The 12,877-nt window shown below is 40.3% G+C and overlaps 1 long non-coding RNA gene across 1 annotated transcript; it reads right to left on the bottom strand.

The window, feature by feature from the left end:
* Positions 1-971: 971 nt before the first annotated feature.
* On the bottom strand, positions 972-12,190 carry LOC122563575. Its single transcript, XR_006315653.1, has 6 exons — positions 12,039-12,190; positions 6,279-6,299; positions 6,163-6,189; positions 5,755-5,799; positions 2,105-2,197; positions 972-1,499 (listed from the first exon to the last, which is right to left on the bottom strand). It is a non-coding gene; the product is annotated as an uncharacterized LOC122563575 (long non-coding RNA).
* Between the last annotated feature and the right edge of the window lie 687 nt (positions 12,191-12,877).

Genomic DNA, 12,877 nt, shown 5'->3' with positions numbered 1-12,877 from the left:
GGTGGTGCAGGCTTGAAGGGCAGAATGGCCTACTCCTGCACCTATTGTCTATTGTCTATAAAAACTCAATCAAGTTTTTGAGATATGATTTCCCAAACACAAAGCCATGCTGACTATCCCTAATCAGTTCTGGCCTTTCCAAATATGTGTCTGTCCTGTCTCTTAGGATTCCCTCCAACACAGTGGTTAGCACTGCTGCCTCACAGCGCCAGAGACCCGGGTTCAATTCCCGCCTTAGGCGACCGACTGTGTGGAGTTTGCACATTCTCCCAGTGTCTGCGTGGGTTTCCTCCAGTTTCCTCCCACAGTCCAAAAGTGTGCAGGTTAGGTCAATTGGCTATGCTAAATTGCCTGTAGTGTTAGGTGAAGGGATAAATGTAGGGGAATGGGTCTGGGTGGGTTGCGCTTCAGCTGGTTCTTGTTGGGCCGAAGGGCCTGTTTCCACATTAAAGTAATTTAATCTAATGTGTGAATACTGGTACAATTACAGCATTGAAAAGGCATCTGGATGGATATATACAGTAAATAGGAAGTGTTTAAAGAGATGTGGGCCAAGTGCAGGCAAACAGGTCTGGATTAGGTTAGGATAACTGGAATTGGACTGAAAGGTGTTTCAGTACTGTACATGTCCGGGAGTCTAAATACATGGAAATTGCGCTATGTTCTCCATTCTGTTCTGTGGATTGTTGACTACTTCTTGTTCCCTCAATTACTCATTTTCTTTACTCCAACTGTTTGTCCATTCCTCACCAGCACCCACACCCCCCCAAATGATCCAATTTCTGGCCACTTATTAGTTCTGGATGAGAGAGTGACTCAAGATTAAAAATCAAAAGATATTTGCACATGAAGCTGTGGTTTCTCTCCCATTGACCATACCAGGGACTCTCAACAGAAGTACAAGAATAGCTAATGTCAGCAGAACTAAGAGCCATTGGCTTTACTTGTGAACAGAGAAGTAGACAACCCCATTCCCAAGCATAACAGTATTCAACTTTATTTAGGTAGCAAATTTAAAACTCCATGATACTCAGCAAAATAGGACCGATGTCAGAAACATCTGTCAAAACATATTCCAAAAGAATATTTCACCTTAAAACAGCATTAAAAAAAAAAGTTTCATTTTTCATTTGTGAAATTGCCAAGAGTTCGGATTTCACATGGAGAGCAAAAGTTGCCACTAAAGCTACTGACATTAACAGATACAATTTTAACTGATAGCACAAGTAGGAAACAGTCACATTTAGGGATAGAGGGGGAAGCAAAAAAAAAGTTTAATCTCAAGCACTTTCAACGTGCATCGTGTCAGTATACAAAGTCTCCAGAAAATAAAAACACACTGCAAGCATCCGCAACATCTGCCCACTCAACCTACAAAAATGTTGCATTTATAAAAATTGATAAAAATATTCCTTTCAACTGTACAAGTGACAGGAGGTTGGCAAACTCTCCAGACTTGGACAAGACTTTCGCCCATCTGCAGTTTTCAATTCTCATGCCTGTAAAAAGTAAAAGAAAACCATTTTGATTAATTTTAAACTACAATTCAGTTCTTCCAGATGATCTAGCTGGTGAGAATGCAGTGTAGTGTGACGACTGACACAGCAGGACATCAACACTAAGTCTTTGGACACAGCTCTCTCAACTGTAACTGCATGGGTGCTGGATACCCTACTAATTTGTCCAGACAATGAGTGGCACCACTACCAAAGTTCAATCCTATCATTATCAGACATCCTCAGACACTCCATGCATGAGTCACCCAACCAAAATTAGCATTTCAGAGTTCAGGGAATGAGGTAGAATATAGAATCTGGACTGAGGAGATTTCAGGAAACATTCTGCTCTGTACAGCCCCACTACTTAGTAAACTTAAAAAAAACTCAGTTTTCTGCTAAAAATACTAGAGATGGCTACCACTGCCCATTTTGCAAATATCCACCAGATAACTACTTCCTAAGGGAAATTAGTTAATACAACTTAAGTTAAACAGATCCTAAAAGTAGCCCTTTAACAACTGTAAATTTAGATCAAAGGGAGGTCTCAGCTTCAGAATCCTGTATGCAGTTCCAATGATAGATGACAGGGGACTGCAAGCTTTTACCTCTTTATTTTCCCCATTTTGAGCTGCTGCAGCATTAGCCTCCTGGCTCGAATCACTCGCCTTCCCTTTGGTGACCTTTTGTTTCTTAGCTTTCTAGAAGAGAGAAAAAAAACATTCAGAACCAAAGTGGCATTTAACATTTTACCTCCAGGCCATGCTTTCCATGTTAAGCCACTAAAAATCCTGAGACCCAAGCTGATCCTCTGGGGATACAGGTTAGAATTTGACCAGGGCAGATGGTTAAGTTCAAAGCAATTAACATGAACAGGGAACAACAGTGGACCATTCAGTCCTTCAACCCTGCTGTATTAGTCACGAATATCATGACTGATCTGAATTTAAACTCAACTTTACATTCCTGTAATCCTATAATCTTTCATCCCCTCTCTAATCAAGACTATATCTCTGCCTTAAAAATACTTCAAGATTCTTCACTCAGTGCCTTTTGAGGATGGGAATTCAAAAAACCCTCAGGTAAAGAAAATTTCCTTACTTGTCTTAACTAGTCTGAACTAGATTTACAGGATGTTGCCAGGGTTGAAGGATTTGAGATATAGGAAGCTGTTCAGGTTAATTAAGGAGATTACAATTTTAAAAAAAAGGCAGGGGGAGAGACACAGAGAAAAGAAAAAGAAAACCAAACACAGGTGGTCGTGGTATGGGAAAGAGAACCTTCGAAGTTGGAGTTAGACCATTAAAAGATAATGCATGCAAGTTAGTGGAAATCTGGAACCAACTCTCCCAGAAAGCCACAGACTCAGCTTGAATACAAATTGGCTAAGGAATAGAAAATAGTTGTGGTAAACAGCTGCTTTATGAATCAGTGTGATGTATACAGTGGTGCTCCAAAGGTTCCACTACCAGGACCACAACTTCTTGATATGGATTTGTGAACTGACTCAGAGGTTCAGAGTAGAATTTTGCAGATAACAAAATTTGAAAGTTTAGCGATTAACGAGGAAGTCTAAATTTCATTTGTCATGTTGAAACATTGAGAAGGAGGGATAATGTAAACTAAACCAATTTTGAAGGGGCTGTAAAGGAGAGAGGACTGGGATGCCTATGCGCAAGCCTCTGAAGATGATGCAATTCTAAGCTTTATTTAGATAAAAAGGGAGCATATAGGTCAAGAGGTCATGGTAAAACTGACTGGGTTGATATACTTGAAGCTTTTAATTAAAAAAACACAATGGAAGGAGTGTGCACAGTTCTCCTAGATCAGCTTTGCTCTGGCTTGATTTGTTTTGGTTTCAGCAGTTGGGCTGTTCAGACCAAGCTGATCAAAGAAACAGAGTTACATGGAAGGAGTTCCATGCTGAATCTCCTCTCCTGTAAGACCGTGTGTTTGATTTTACTTTTCTTGTGAAGGGGTGTTTTTGGGGATTGTTGCAGAAATTTGGAATAGCATCATTAAGTTGGGAGTTAGGTTTTCGGATAGATTAAGTTATTCTATATTCTGTTCTCTTTTGTTTGTGTTTCATTCAGTAATCTTGCAAATAAATTACGTTTTGTTTTGAAACTAAATGGATGGGCCAGCTGCACCACTCCTGGAAAATCAATTTTTACACTTGCTCCAAACAACTAGCAAAGTTAGACTTTGACTACTTTCTTCAAATGTTTTGATGGGTGTGTGACCTAACACTGTCAAGCCCCCGATAACCTTACTTCAGTAAGGTATCTCATTCATCTAAAAACTGTTCCCTATTCCAGGTGTGGTCTAACTAGTGTTTTATATAGTTTTCAGTACTCCATTCCCTTTGAAATAAAGGCCAATAGTTCATTAGGTGATTCAAGAATGAGGACATCCAAATCCTACTGTGCAACTTACTGCACATTTCCCCCCATTTAAATAATATTCAGTGCCTTGATTCTTCCTGCCAAAGTGCATATTTTCCCACATTATATTCCATCTGCCGAGTTTCTGCCCATTCACATAACCGATCTAGATCCCTCTAAACTCTCATCCTGACTACAACAAAACCAAATAAACCCAGCAGGTCTGGCAACACCTTTGGGAAGAATGCAGGGTTGATGTTTTGGGTCCAGTGACTCTTCAGATGATGTAGATGCAGATGATTTGCCAGACCTGCTGAGTTTCATCAGCGATTTCTGCTTTGTTTCAGATCCCCAAGCATCTACAATTTTGTTTGTTTATACCATCCTCACTACTTGTTTTCCTATCTTTGGGTGCGGAATAGACTTAAAAGGGCCTAGTCTCCACCTGTGCCTAGGCTCCATTAAATTGTACTGTGCTGACTGGATTCTAGCATTCGTTGGCTTCAGTAATGAAGAGGTATAGATTATCTAAGGGAATACTAACACTGATACATGTCAATAATAAGGATAGACAGAAAGCAAAAATACTTAGCTGAACATTTTCTGACACTCTGCCACGGCCATCACATCTTGAAGTGGGACTTCAACCTAGACCTTGCCACCCAGAGATCAGAACACTACCATAAGATGCTCAAAAAACCTTTTCTTGTATGAAGAGTTTATGAACTAATCCACCAATCTTTCAATTGATTGGGGAGATTTAATCAAATAACTCTTAACATCTACTAAACAAGTCAGAATATTCCATGCAGCTAGGTTACTGCACAGCTATAGCTCATTTACAGAACAGATCAAATCGAGGCCAATATGGGAAAGTTTCATTAGTGCAAGCACATAATTGCTGAGAACATATTCACTGACATTCAACTTGAACCATTTTAGCTCTCGACCTCATGACAGCCTTGCTTCAGACATGGCTGCACAAATTGAATGTTACGAGAGGTTGATGTTGACATTAAAGCAACAGGATAACATAGGGTCCTAATTAAACAGAAGGTGAGAAGATAAAGGATAAGCTCTTAAGTTGTTGGAATCATATTTGGTATAAAAAAGAAAGTGATCATAGTTAAGAGCATGGGAACAGACCCTTTGGCCCACCATGTCTATGCAAATCAAAAAACACCAAGTACAATAATCCCATTTACCTGAACCTGGCCCATAGCTTACTATGCGCTGGTATTTTAAGTGCGCATCCAGATGTTTCTTCCATTTTGCAAGAGTACCTACCTCCACCACCCTGTCAGACAACACGTTTAATACTTCTCTCACCCAAAGTAGTTCTGGTTGACAGGGACAAAGTATCACTCTTGGAACTACTCGGCAATTTCTCAGGGAAACACCTTACACTAGATGGCCTGTTCTCCACCAGAGGATAAAGAATGGAGCCAAATTCTTAATATCTTAGATCTTCACCTTTCAAGGCTACACAGATTGCAGTGATACACAAAGCACATGATTGATGTATACCTTCCTGTAAACAGAGCAATCTTGTCCCTGGGTGCACTAACTCTACAGAGCAACAGGGAAGGGGCTATTAAAAAATATAGCTTTGCCAGCAAAAATTGAATACTGTCTTCACCAAATCTCATGTAGAATCCAACGAATCAATCAATCAATCAGGATACAAAACCCTCCCTTCCATGAGTGAAGGTAATTACAGAATCCCACAAAGATCAACTAACAGCAATACAGGATTAATTTGAAGACCATTCTGATCAAATTCTGGTAATCAAGCTAAAAAGTTAACTACAACAGAAATTTAAGTCAAATTAAGCATTTGTTGTGAGGTTTCCAGGCTGTGGCAAAAAGTTTACCTTAGCTGGTGGCTTCTTGGTTGGAGGTGCTGCTTGGATAGTACGCTGTTGAGAATCAGAATGAGAAAGAGACTAAGTAACTACATTCAATAAAAACTTGATTAAAACAAGGGTACATGTCACTTGGAGACCAACTTGCTTCAATTATCATTTCTACAAATTAATTAGTATGCTGGACAATTCAATGTCTGCCAGACTATTTTTTATTGTCATTCATTTTATTGACTGACTTTCTTAAATCCATCCTGCAGAGGACAAAATAGCCTACTTCACTCAACCCTGCCAGTGAGCTTAAAACACACCAGACATGCAACCAATACTTTGGAGGGACTTATGCAAGCCTGTGACTGTCCATGTGAAAAAGCAAAAATTCAGCTAACTCGACTTTCCAAGTTCTCTAATATCTACCTTGGTTCGAGATGATCTCCTTAGTTCCTGCAAAACAAAAATGGACAGTTCAGAAATAGGCAAATCAACTTTTATTGAATAAACATAAAATGTATTTATATAAGAAAGGTACTTACTTCAGGTCGTACAGACGTAGCCTAGGACAATAAAGACAGGTGTTTTACTACAAATTTTAAGAGTCATTCACTCCTACAGCAATACTTTGAAAAAGACTAGATAACCCACACACCTAATGATCATGCAAACTGACTACTGAAAATCCAATTCCCCTCAAAATGCATCAGTGCGTTTCAGTCTAAATTTAAAGGTCTGCATATGTAAGGACTCTTGTGGTGCACTGGTAATATCCCCATCTCTAAGCCAGGAAGCTTGGGTTCAAGTCCCACTTGCTCTAGGGGTGTGTAATAACATATCTAAACAGGTTAATTAGGAAAATATCTAGAGGGTCCACATATTGTTTCAGTGAGCACACGATTAGAGTCATCTGCTGCCCATGACTCATTTTAGGAGCGAACATGAAAAAGTAGGAAATGAAGACAAATTTCAAATCACAATATTTCAACAGTTCATCAAAAAGAAGTTCACCTTCTATTGTAAAACTAACTTTAAGTAATCAAGTTTGAACACCAAGAATATACAAAGGCTTTTAAAATAATATTTAAATAATACTCTGTTGGGACCAAGAAATTTGACAATGGACACAGGCATTAACACCTTTTTGATCCATGGACCACTCTTACAGTGATGTAGTTTTAACAAACTTGAACATCATGTCACACAGAAACCCTCAACTATTTAGGTCGGATGGACCCAGTTTTGCCCCATGCTTCCTCAGCTTGTAACAATAATTTATCAGATTTCAAGAACTAATCTGCAGAGAGCCATTACATATCTCAGGACTGCACCAAAAAGAACAGAAATGTGCTTCAGAGCATTTGACTACATATCAGAGTGGTAACAAAATAGAAGTGGAGTTTACTTTTTCCCACCCACATTATATCCTTCATACCTACTACAAAATGCAATATCTAATACTGTATACCCATTTGGATCAATGGTTACATTTAAATGAAGAATTTGTCTTTAAAGAGCCTCTCTGCAGTAAGCATGTAAAATTATTTTAAACAGATCACTATTGTGACAATTACTAACTAGATCACACAATCACAGCATTTATCTCCAACTGCTAATGCAGCATGCCATCTGCTTTTAAAGTGCAGTAAAGAATTGACGTACAAACTATGAATAAAAATGGTAAATAGAAAGAATTCCATGTAGAGACAGTGTTAAATTCAAGTATCTTGAACTGCCAAAATTCAGACAGTTTCAGAGTTAAATTAGCACTACACTTTTTAGGTGGTAGGTCCACTATATTAATCTCTTCTCACCACCATTAACTAGATTGTTAGTGGTACACTACTTGCAACAGGCTGGGACTCCTGATTATTTTAAATGAAAAAAAATCTTGTGTATGATGAAGAGCTCAAGTCAAATATTTTCCTTAATTTTAACTGGATGACAACAAAAAAAAGCCAATTTATTTCACTGAATATCTAGGCATACAGATTCAAATTGTCCTTTATAAAAACAAAGATTTATTCAAATTATTAACCAGAGACAAAATATTGAAAATATCAGATTTCAGAATTAGAAGCTGCTACTCTGAATAGGTGACGTATTACCAAAATTTCTTTTACACCCAAACCTAAGCCATATAGCATGTTTCACCCTCAGGAGGTTCAAACTCAATGAAGTACTTTTTAAAAAATATCTAGGTAGAGACACTATTGTAGGTGTATTACAGAAGCCTAACACAATACGATGTAAATAGCAATGCAAGAATGATCAGATAACTAGTTTTTCAGTTGTTGATTTCTAAATACTGATCAGGCCACTGGGAGTACTGTTTTTCTTGGATCATTGCATGGGATTTTTTTCCATCCACATGAAACATTTAAGATCTCACCCCTTCAAATAAAAACAGCAGCTCTGACAGTGAAGTATTTCATCCATACTGACTGAGTATGTCAGGAGCAACCTTGTGGCCAACCCCAGAGAGGGATTTGAATGTACATCATTGGTTTAAGGCAAATGCACTACCAATTGCATCCAGCTGACATCTCATTGTATTTTTACTGATCGTCATGTTCCCATTATCAATGGAGGATTTTGCTGTAGCTCACTAATATTCATTATATCAAAGATGATTCAAAATTACTAGTTATTTCCAGAGGACAAAATACTGCAGTCAATGGAGAGTCATGGTGAGTTGTAGCTCAATTACACCTCAATCAAGGAAACACGGAGACCAAGACAAAACTTGGTGTCAGTCAAGCAAATCGGACTGCAGAACAGTTAGGAGAGAAGATGGAAGGGGTGCTGGGCGTTGTAGATATTCTTGCAGATCTAAAGGTCTCTTGATAATAACACCATAAACAAGGCATTTAAACAAGGAAGTGATGGGTTAGGTCCTTGGTAGATGATTTATGCAAGATTGTATAGAACAGACAAAATTGTAAGTTATTTGACAAGAGTTTGAGATGAACAGATGGGAGAATCACTTGATTTTAATGGTTTATAAATCTGACTTATTGAAATATAGCATTCTCATTAAAAATATGAATGGAAACTTTCGGAGTGTGTGTAGCATTAGCTTTGGTTTCAACATCAACTCCTATGTTGATGTGGAGCAGTGTAGTGGTAATGTCACTAGATAGTAATCCAAAACCTAAGCTGATGTTCTGGGAACATGGGTTCAAATTGCACCACGTCAGATTGTGAAAACAGAATTCAGTAGAGAAATTGTTAGAATCTACTTTAAAGGATCTGATATCCGGATACATATGAAATAAGGGTGAAATTGGGCAGCCATCACGGATTATGGAAGGAAAATAATGTTTGACAACTGTTGGGAGTTTTTAAAAAAAATTTCACTTGTAGCATAGATAGAATAGAATCAGTCGATGCAGTGTATTTGGAATTTCAGAAGGCTTATAATAATGTCACAATTCCACTCAAAGTTTGTGAACAAGACAAGAGAACAAGTGATTAGACTTGACTGATAATTAACTAACAAACAGGAAAGGGAGAGTAGGAATAAATGGGTCATTCTTAGGATTGCAGGCTGTTACTAGTGGGGTGCCACAAGATTCAGTGAGAGCCACAGCTGTTCACAATAAATGAGTTAGATGTGGGGACCAACTGTAATATTTTCAAATTTGCTGATGACAAAACTAGATGGGTATGCAAGATGAGAAAGTAGCAAGGAGGTTTCAAAGACTTTGAGGGATTAAATGTTTGGGCAAGAACATGGCAGATGGAATAAAAAGGGAAGTGTGAAATTATATGCTTTAATAAAAAAGGGGGGAAAAATATTTTGGAAATGGCGAGAGGTTGTGAAGTTTTAATGTCCTCGGGGGCCTGGGTGTCATTGTTCATGAGTCACTAAATGACAAGATTGCAGGGCAACAATCAATAAATTTACATCAGCCTCCATCACAAGGGGATTTGAGCACAGAAGTACAAGGCTTTCTGCAACCGTATAAACCCAATGTGAGACTGCACCTGGAGTAGTGTGTACAATCTAGTCTCCTTATCCAAGGAAGGATATACTTGCTTTACAGAATGCAATATAGTTTCATCAGGCTAATCCCTGGATGGCAGGATTGTCTCATGCGCAGCGATTAAGGAAACTGGATCTGTACTTTCTAGAGTTTAAAAAATTAAATCGGTGCCCATTGAAATTTATAACATTTTTTACAGAGTGTGACAGTAGACAGACAGCAATTTCTCAAAGTTAGTGGTTCTATAACCAATGAGATGTCTCAGAATAAGGGTTGCCCATTTAAGACTGAAATGAAGAGGAATATTTCACTCAGAAGATAGTAAATCTTGGGAATTCTCTACCACAGAGGGCTAGGGAATTGAAATCATTGAGCATGTTCAAGAAAGAAATCAACAAACTTTGGGAGACTAATGACATCAAGGGGGAGGCAGTGCAGGAAATTGATGTTGAGGTAGATCATCAGCCATGATGTAATTTAGTGGTACAGCAGGGTTAATGGGCTGAATTGCCTTTTCCCATTCCAGCGTTCCCTATGGTAACCAGAAACAATGGTCAAGCAGTGATGGACACAAGTTATTTCTGAATATTATCCACAGTAATAGGGAGAAGTATCCAAATTAAACAAATCAGCCAGATGAACCCACTTCCACCTGAAAATATTCTTGTTCAAGGAGGGACGGAGATTTAATACAAAAAGCTGGTTCAAACTAGTTACTTATTTCCTGTTATATCTTACAACCTAAAAAGGAGTTTCACTTTCTGAAAGCAGTTAGTGATGCATTTGCAACAAGTGGTGTCTGCATTCAATGCAAGTCAAACTGCAAACAACATCCACTCCCAGAATTTATGATCTCATTACAAAATCATATTAAGTTCAAATGTCAAGTGGCTGTACTTGTTTTTCTATGGAAACAGGTGGTGAGCTTCTGGCAAGTTATAAGCACTGGTGCACTCCTCTTATACTCATTTTCCCTCACGTACCAAGGGAGACAGGAGCTAATCTCTCTACTCTTCAAGATTAGAAGCATCAAGATAGTTTAAATCAAAAACCAGAACAGTGGCAGATCTTCTGGGACTGGAATGCATTTAAGCAAATGTAAACCAACATTTGGAAAGTAACTCTTCTAAATAAGAGATCTTGTTTGACTTTTTTTGAAACACCTGTTCACAACCACTGCCAATCTCTGTGACAGAAGACTGCTCCCAAAAGTGAAGAACTCGATAGGCATAGACAGAACAGTTTCCTCAATCCTATTATATTACTTATGCAAATTTTAAAATTCAACAGCATTTTTAACCCCTTCCTTGCCAATTCACCAGATGAGCGTTATTAGCACAAACAAGCTTAAATGGTCAGACGCCCTTAGGAGACAAGGATCAAAGTTACCAGCAATCATGTTCTAAACAAACTATACATAAGGCCAATTTTGAAATACTGCATGCAAGTCTTGTCTCTGTTATAGGAAGGATGTTGCGAAACTTGAAAATGCTCAGAAAATATTAACAAAGATGTCGCCAGGGTTGGAGGGTTTGTGCTGTTGGGAGAGTCCAAGACTAGGGGGAACCTAAGGCACAAGCTTTCCACAGAGTGGCGAATATATGGAACGAGATGGAAGAGGCTAGTACAACAAGATTTCAAAGACGTGCGGATGAGTATATGAATAAGAAGGGTTGAGAGTCATATGAGCCAAATGGGACTTGACTAAACTGAGGGATATCTGATCGGCATGGACGAATTGAACCGAAAGGTCTATTTCCATGCTGTACAATTGACCTTAATTTACTGTGACACGAATGGGTACCATACCACGAAAATATATCTGTACGGCTAGCGAGCAGAATCGGACCCGAGGGAGGCGTGGCTCCGCGGGCTGATAGGGCAACATTGAAGCCCGCGAAAACGGAGTGGGAGGGGCGAGGTTCGGTATGAAGGGGGCTGAAGAGGAATGTATGCGCAGGGGAGGGGGCAGGGCCAACAGGGGTCGCGCGGGAAGAGGAGAGGGAGGACCATCGGGGTCGCGCGGGGCGCGGCCGTCAAAGGCCAGCAACCGGGGGGGGGCGGGGCCTGCGCACGCGATTCCAACTGAACCGACGCCAAGCGCGCTCCCGCTCTCCCGCCATTTCGCTTCGACCTGATGGACGATAGAAATAAACGGCTAAAAATTAGTCGCCTCCCACATTATCCATCTCCCGCGATCGGGCCTGAACTCCGGCCTAGCGGCTGAATTTAAATCTCGAAATGAGGTTAAAGCGTATATTTTCTGCGTCGGGGCCTGCCCGATGTTCATGGGACAATGATTAACGAACTCACCGCTCTGCGAGGCATGTTGGACGGGCGGGAGTGAGCTGAAGGCGCGGATTCTCAGACCGGGATCAGAACCGACAGATACGCTCAGCTCTGCTTCTCGCTCCGACTGCCCGCGGCCTGGGAACCGGTTCTAACCAGCTGCCCGTCCTCGGCCTCCATTGGTCACAATGATCACGTGGGGTTTGTACCCCCCCCCCCGAGGGGAGGGGAATGCACTGTGCAAAGGCCAATGGATCTCGCAAACCAAACAGTTCGTGATCCCTTATTGCTGCTTTGGGACCTTGCGATATGGAAGTTGGCTGGCGCGTTTCCCGAATTTGCAGCAGTGATTACACTGCAAGGTGCACATTTTGCGATGGTAAAAGGCGCCATACAAATGTAGAGGTGCTTTTTTTCCACACTACCGCCTAACTGCGCTAACATTTCTGGTTTTTTTAAATTTAATCCCCACACTACCACCTAAGTGCGGTAGTGCTTAATTTTTCCCCAGCACCCAGGGTGTGTGTGTGTGCAGGTGTGAGACACAGTGAAAGACACAAAGTGCACGAATCTTTATTCAAATTCCACCACCAGGAAGATAGGAAAACACCCGGGTGGCCAGTGACAAACACTGCCCTTCACATCAAAGGGCAGTGCTGTGTGATCAAAACAGTGAAGGGGAGGGTAGGAACTAAATCAAAATAGAGTTGGAGGGAGAAATAATGCACTCCACTCCCTGCGGCGCCCACCTCTCCCTGAACAACTCCAGGGTGTTGGTCGACACCACGTGCTCCTTTTCCAAGGACACCCGGGCTCTAACGTATCCGCGGAAGAGGGGCAGGCAGTCGTGTAGAGGTGCTATT

The sequence above is a fragment of the Chiloscyllium plagiosum genome, chromosome 27 (genome assembly GCF_004010195.1).
Source record: "Chiloscyllium plagiosum isolate BGI_BamShark_2017 chromosome 27, ASM401019v2, whole genome shotgun sequence".
In the NCBI taxonomy this organism is placed as follows: Eukaryota; Metazoa; Chordata; class Chondrichthyes; order Orectolobiformes; family Hemiscylliidae; genus Chiloscyllium; species Chiloscyllium plagiosum.
The sequence above is the reverse complement of the archived record's forward strand: the minus strand, read 5'-3'. Positions and strand labels throughout refer to the sequence as shown.